Below are 6,740 nucleotides of genomic sequence, written 5' to 3' on the forward strand. Positions count from 1 at the left end.
TTCAATATGTTTTTTTAAGCTACTCTCAACTTTCTGCTTTAAAAAACAATCAGATGCTTGTCTTGCATTAACACAGCTCCAACTCCTTCTCTTGAAGCATCACACTGCAACTCAAAGGGTTGGGAGAAGTCTAGGGTTGGCAACACAGGACATGAACTCATGAGCTGTTTGAACTTATCAAAAACCATTTGTTCTCTATCTGACAATGCAAATGCCCCCTTTTTGGTAAGACCAGTGAGAGGGGCAGCCATTTGGGACTAACCTTTCACAAATCTTCTGTAAAAACCACACAAACCTAAAAAACCTTTTAGATGAGTAAGGTTCTCTGGAGGAGGCCAATCCATGATCACCTTAATCTTCTCAAGATCAACACTAACTCCCTTAGAGTTGATCACATGTCCAAGGTAAAACAACTTTGTCATTCCAAATTCACACTTGGACTTCTTTGCGAAGAGGGATTCTGACTCCAAAATGCTAAGCACTTCCTCTATGTGCTTGAGATGCTCCTCCCATGATTTACTGTAAAGGAGGATGTCATCAAAGAAGATAAGCACGAACTTCCTCAATTGTTTTTGGAATATTTTGTTCATACAGGACTGGAAGGTAGTAGGTGCATTAGTCAACCCAAAGGGCATGACTAGAAACTCAAAATGCCTAAAATGACATCTGAAGGTTGTCTTCTCAATGTTTGACTCTCTCATTTTTATTTGATGGTACCCCAATCTGAGATCAATCTTGGAGAAGTAGACAACCCCATGTAACTCATCTATGAGCTCATCAATCCTGGGTATGGGATACCGTTTCTTAATGGTTTTTTGGTTTAGAGCTCAGTAATCTATGCATATGCGCATAGTCCCATCCTCCTTCTTGACTAGAACTACTGTAGAAGCAAAGGGGCTCTTGCTTGGGTGGATGTACCCCATATCCAAGAGTTCTTTGATGGGATTCTCTATTCACTAGTACATTTGGGACTCAATTCCGACGACCGCTCGTCAGAATTCTAACTATTTTTCGTCGGACTACTGACAAACGCAGCCGTCGAAAACTTGTTGTCGGATATTCTGATGGTGCTCGCCAACGTCGGAATTCCGATGACACCCATCAGGTCTCCATCGGTGTATGTCTTACCGATAGCCTCATCGACTATCGACAAGACCAAATGTTCCCTTCGACGCTAGTGTAAGTCCTGCTGATGGATTTCATCAGCATGTGCTACTTGTCACGACCCTCTATGTCAAGCCCCGCCTATGAACAGATATAGACACTTCAGGTTTTCAATATTATTTTAGGATATTTTAGATTTGATTCGAATAATATGGACATGTTGGTTTATGAACTTATCTTGATTACATTTATTGATGGATGCAAAATAACATAATAATGCTTCCCAAATCTTGTATATGTAAGGTAAGAATGACCATGCAATGTAACTCAGTTAATATGTACAATCAACTTAAAATGAGCAAACATTTTTAAATGGATATAATATAGTTATTTTATCTATGGTGAATAAAGTGAATATTACTGGTAATTAATAGAATTGAGTATTGTGCAACCTTAGATGAAGCTAATTTTATTAGCTAAATAATTTGATTTGTTTTGCCTTGAAAAAAAAATGACGAATTAATAGGAGACTAAGTAAATGTTTAGGTAATTTATTGGTCTAATAAAATAATCTTTTTATAAGTAATTAACATTTGTTCGTTTTAAAACTTGACTATGTAAATGGAGTTAGGGAATGGAATTAATTGAATTTTGACGGTAATGAGGTAATTAAATATTTATTTGATAATTTATTGGTGTTCTTATAACAACTTATTAATAAGTAATATATATATATATCTTTGGGATTTAATTGTACTCCTGAAGAAACCTAATTAAAAGGGTAATTTTGCATTTATTTAATTATCTATTTAAATCTTGTCGGTGAGGGGAGTTACGAATGGAGAGTAATCAATGCAGGTTGTGGAATAGGACCTTGCATGCAGGAGTAATTTGGTGAGTTACAATTTCAGCTTTAAAAAAAAAAACAGCAAGAGGAATGATGGTAGGGGGGGGGTGATTTTTGGTGTCGAATCAGAAGGATTTACAGAACATTCAATAGGTTGTCTTGGAGATGGTTGCGGATGCTCGACAACGCGGGAGGCTTTATCACCATGCGCAGGGCACCAGATCTCTGTTATACTTATTCCTCTCTGTGACTTATGTTTGTTCTTCTGCGCTTATCTGGAGGTTGGTATTCCTTGCTTTTCATTAGAGGTCTCTGTTTTCACACTTGATTAGTTCCATCTCTGTACTTTCCGTGTTCTTTTGATGTCTTTTATGGATCGAGGATCCTTTTTGCTCTTGTCGTGGCACATCCTTTGTAATTGTTTAGTAATTAATGCTCTTATCGGAATGCAGTTTAGTGCCATCCCTTGTTAACTGGTGTATTTGAGTTATCGATTCTTTTCTAACCAATTTATACAAGCTGTCGTTTTATTGATGAATTGAGTTATCAGATATTTTCGTTTTAGACAAATTTATACGGTGGCCATTCTTACTACCGCTTTATAACTCAGCTTCCAGCGAATTCTTGCATCGTTTATTGATCATGCTTTCTTTGAAGTTATCGTCCATGTTCGGGTCTGTGTTACTCGCTTTTGTTTATGCTGCACATTCGCCTGCACTCTTCGAGCATTGCGGTGCCAACCGTATGCTTCTTCAACAGCCCGACCTTACCTTCTTGTTTCTTCTATTTCTTTTACTTCTTTTTATTTTTGCCTTCGACTCTCGTTCGGAGTTGGGCAGGGTAAATATCTGAAGTCGCTCTTCCTTAATTTATATTATGAATTGCTCTCAAATCGGTATGTAGATCTCTGAGCACTAGCTCTCATCAGTTATTAAAGGCTCATCGGTATGTAAGGTAATTGGTTGTATACCCAATTGAAATGATTCGTATTCAGACCTTGGGCATGCGTTAGCCCTCTCCCTAGTCGAATTATTCCTTTTGCTTATTCGAATATTAATCTGTGAAAAACCATCTCACGCCTCAGCTTCTTATCTGCAAATTGCGTTTTGAACATGGTGTTTGCCGTCTGTTGACATCGGCATGCGTTCCCCTCTCTTAGTCTTTCTTAATGTTTTGGATCATGTCGGTTGACTCATTAATTTTCAAATACCAAGTTAGCCTTGTTTGGTGTATGCAGCTGATTCTGGCGCTGGTGAATCCCTCGTCTCTTCTTTTGTTCTGTCCAAATCCATGCATAGGATCAATCGATTTTTTTTTTTTTTAATATCTGTTCCTATCCTTTGGTAACCGATGTAATTTCGGCTTGTTTTACCCCTTCATGCGTTAGCAGCCATTTTCTTTTCCTATGAGTTCCTATCTACCGTTAGTTGGCATTGGTATTCATATAAGTACAAAATTCAGCTATATTTGGTAAATGAAGGAACGAGCATTAGTAAGGAGCATAAAATGGCATATACTACACAGAATGCTAATTACAAACTAATGGCATTCCATGCATTCAAAGCAATCCACAATTACAATATGTCGCTGATCTATGCACAAGCTCATATCAGATAGTTTTCGGCACAAATTGAACACCAGTCAAGCAATTAAGCAGTGCATGAATCCTCCAGAAGGAATAAACCTTCTACCAGCATCTATTAAAAGAATTATTTAAAAAAAAAACACACACAATATGTATACATATGTACACACATATATATATATATATATATATACATATACACACACATATATATATATCTATGCTCTTGCTGTGTAGTCGTTTTAGCCAGCAGCTTTTATAAACTTATTTCATTGTAGCAATATGCTTATATCTTTTCTCCTTACACACACACACACACACATATGAGTGTGTATGTATGTAAGTACAAAAATGTATATTTATTTTGCCAAATCATTGTTAATCGTCCATCATCATGCCTCTCAAAATTTTTATTTTTAAAAATAAACAAATCAGCATTGCCTAAAATTATTACATCACCACTTAAAACTAAGGAATTCTGTGTGGAGAGATTTTATTCTTTGTAAAGTCAAACGAATTTCCTTAGTTTTTTTTTTGAGTAAAAAAGCAGCGTTAGCAAGGGCGTTGGCCCTTAACAAATAGACCTCAATCCCTCTACAATTAGCGTTAACTATTGCTAATTGTTTTTGAAAAAAAAGCAGCGTTAAGAAGGGCGTTGACCTTTTACAAAGCCAAAGGTTATCAAATTTAAAAGACCAAGCAGGGGTGCAAACCCCAAAAGGACAAAGTAGGACCGGCCAAACCAACCTGTCAAACCATCAACAACCCAACCCAAATCAAGAGGGGGGAGAAAATCCCGAATCTTGAGAAATGAGGGCTTAGGAAAGGTTGTTAGATTTTCCTTTCCGCCTACGACAAACAACCGTCTAGGCAACACTATCAGTAGGAACTTTCAAAGAAGAAACAAGCCGGGAATACCCTATAGAGTCACTGCCAGATTGCTGTTGCAGCAGAGCAACAACAAGAGAAGAATCACCAGGAGCAAAGTGAAAGTGAAAAGAAAGAGCAACAGGAGGAGGATCCAAGGGGGCGGAAGGGACCGCAACAACAGTAACATCAACCAGGACTTCATCAGCAGTAAGGGGCACCTCATCTTGAGATGAATCAACCGAAACAGAATCTGAAGCATTAATCGTCAAGTGGTCATTCGTAGCATCCTTCCACCAAGTAGCAACACCTTTGCGACGAGAGAGAGAACAGTCAGAAGCAAGGTGACCCATTGAGAAACACCTTCGACAACGAAACGGGAGGCCCTCATAATCCAACGGTTGAGTCCAAGGCCTGTCCCCAACCATAAGAACCACATCCCTAGGGAGGGCCAACGATATGCCAACATCAATTAATAGGTGAGAAAAGGTAGAATGACCCATGGAGAACGTGGCATCATCGACCTTCAAGAAGCTGCGAATAGAGTTACCGATGGCCTCAAAACAAGAAGGTTCCCAAAAATGGAGGGGGAGATTGGGGAGGCGGACCCAAATCAGACGAACAAAGAGAGATTCCGTAAGGGGGTTGAAGGAAGGAGTCCAGGGCTTAAGGGAGAGAGAGTGATCCTCCCAAGACCATAGCTTACCCAAAATCAAATCACGATCATGAGTAGAGGCAAAGGAAGCAACAAAAAACCCCTTAGCACAAGGGAAAAGCTCAATGCCATAAGAAATATGGGGCTTCCAGGAATCACTCACTCAGCGATGAAGGTTCGAGAGGGAAGGCCAAAACCCAGAAAATTTGTAGACCAGAGCGTTGCGTTGATAGAAGTCAACATTCTTCATAACCTCATAGCCACAGACCACAACAGGAGAGGTCTTTGCACAAGGAAGAGGATGAACCCTCCTAGAAGGCTGGGCAACAAATTTAGCCACACGGGCAAAGCTACGCATCCCAGCAATGGATTTGGGCATAACAGTCTCAACCGCAGGAAGGTCGTCACTAGCACCAGCAGCAGTCGCCAAGGTATCCAAGTCCAGAACTGGATTAGAGACACCAGGTTTGGGAGGAACAAAACCACCAACAGGGATCTTGGGACCCAAACCCCCAACATTAGTACCCAAAATCGTAGGAGGACCTTCTGCAACAGCAAAATCACCCAATTTAGCAGACAGAGCTGCTACAACACCAACACCGGAAGTAGCAGCCACGAGTGGGGGAAACTCACCAACGTTGTGGGAACCTCCAGTGACCCAACCAACAGTAGACCGAGGCACCAGCTTTGAAGAGGAGCGTAGAGCAGCAACCACAACCCCAGCCCGGGCAGAAGTGTCACGACTCAACGCAGAGGGAAGCGAAGAACCATTGCCGGTCAAAGCAACGACATGAGAGCATACCGCAGCAACAGACACATTCAAAATGCAGGAGGCGAGAGAGCCGTTGGGGAGTGGGTGCGGGAGCGACATTTTTTGTTATCATTTTAATTTCCTTTAGTTATTTTTACTTAAAAGTTTCAATAATATGTTACTACTTTTAAGGGTTAGAAGGGAAGGAAGGAGGGGCCTACGTGGAGATTAAGAATTACCTCATCTTTAATAAAATAAAATAAACAAAATTTTAGGATGGAATAAGTTTAGGATCTTTCTTCTTTTTCTTTTCTTTCTTTCTTTTTTTTAAGTTAATATTTATATATTTAATATTAACATCTATAAAAGTTTGTCTTCTCCAATTTTTCTTACAAGAAATATTATTTAATAAGGGGCTTATGTAAATGAATAAGTTTGTTGATTATAAATTTTATAAAATTTAATATATGTAGAATTATATGAAATGATTATAAAATTATGTTTAAGTGATTTATGGGTCCTTATTGTTTAATTACTTAATCTTGGTACACAAAAGAGAGAAAGATTATTTGTTCTTTATGAAATAAGAGTCTTGTCATTCGAGATATACGTATTGTAAATAAATTTAATATTTATAGGAATGCGATGTGTAAATTTTTTTTTTCCTTCATGGCAAAACCTTATTACTCAAAAACGTGCTAAGTGCCTTCAAGGAATCTACGAATATGCCTTCTACGAATTTTATAATGTATACTTACTCTACATCATTTATAGATCAGAGTATTAGATAACCTTGATACAAAACATATTTCATTGTTTCATTATTTAAGGATTTCTATTTAAGTAAATTGCTTCTCCTATTTCTCTTTCTAATTATCTCATAATAATTACTGGTATTGATGATGTTAGCACTTTCCTTGGAAGTCATCTT

This window comes from Cryptomeria japonica, chromosome 1 (assembly GCF_030272615.1).
Source record: "Cryptomeria japonica chromosome 1, Sugi_1.0, whole genome shotgun sequence".
Lineage (NCBI taxonomy): Eukaryota > Viridiplantae > Streptophyta > Pinopsida > Cupressales > Cupressaceae > Cryptomeria > Cryptomeria japonica.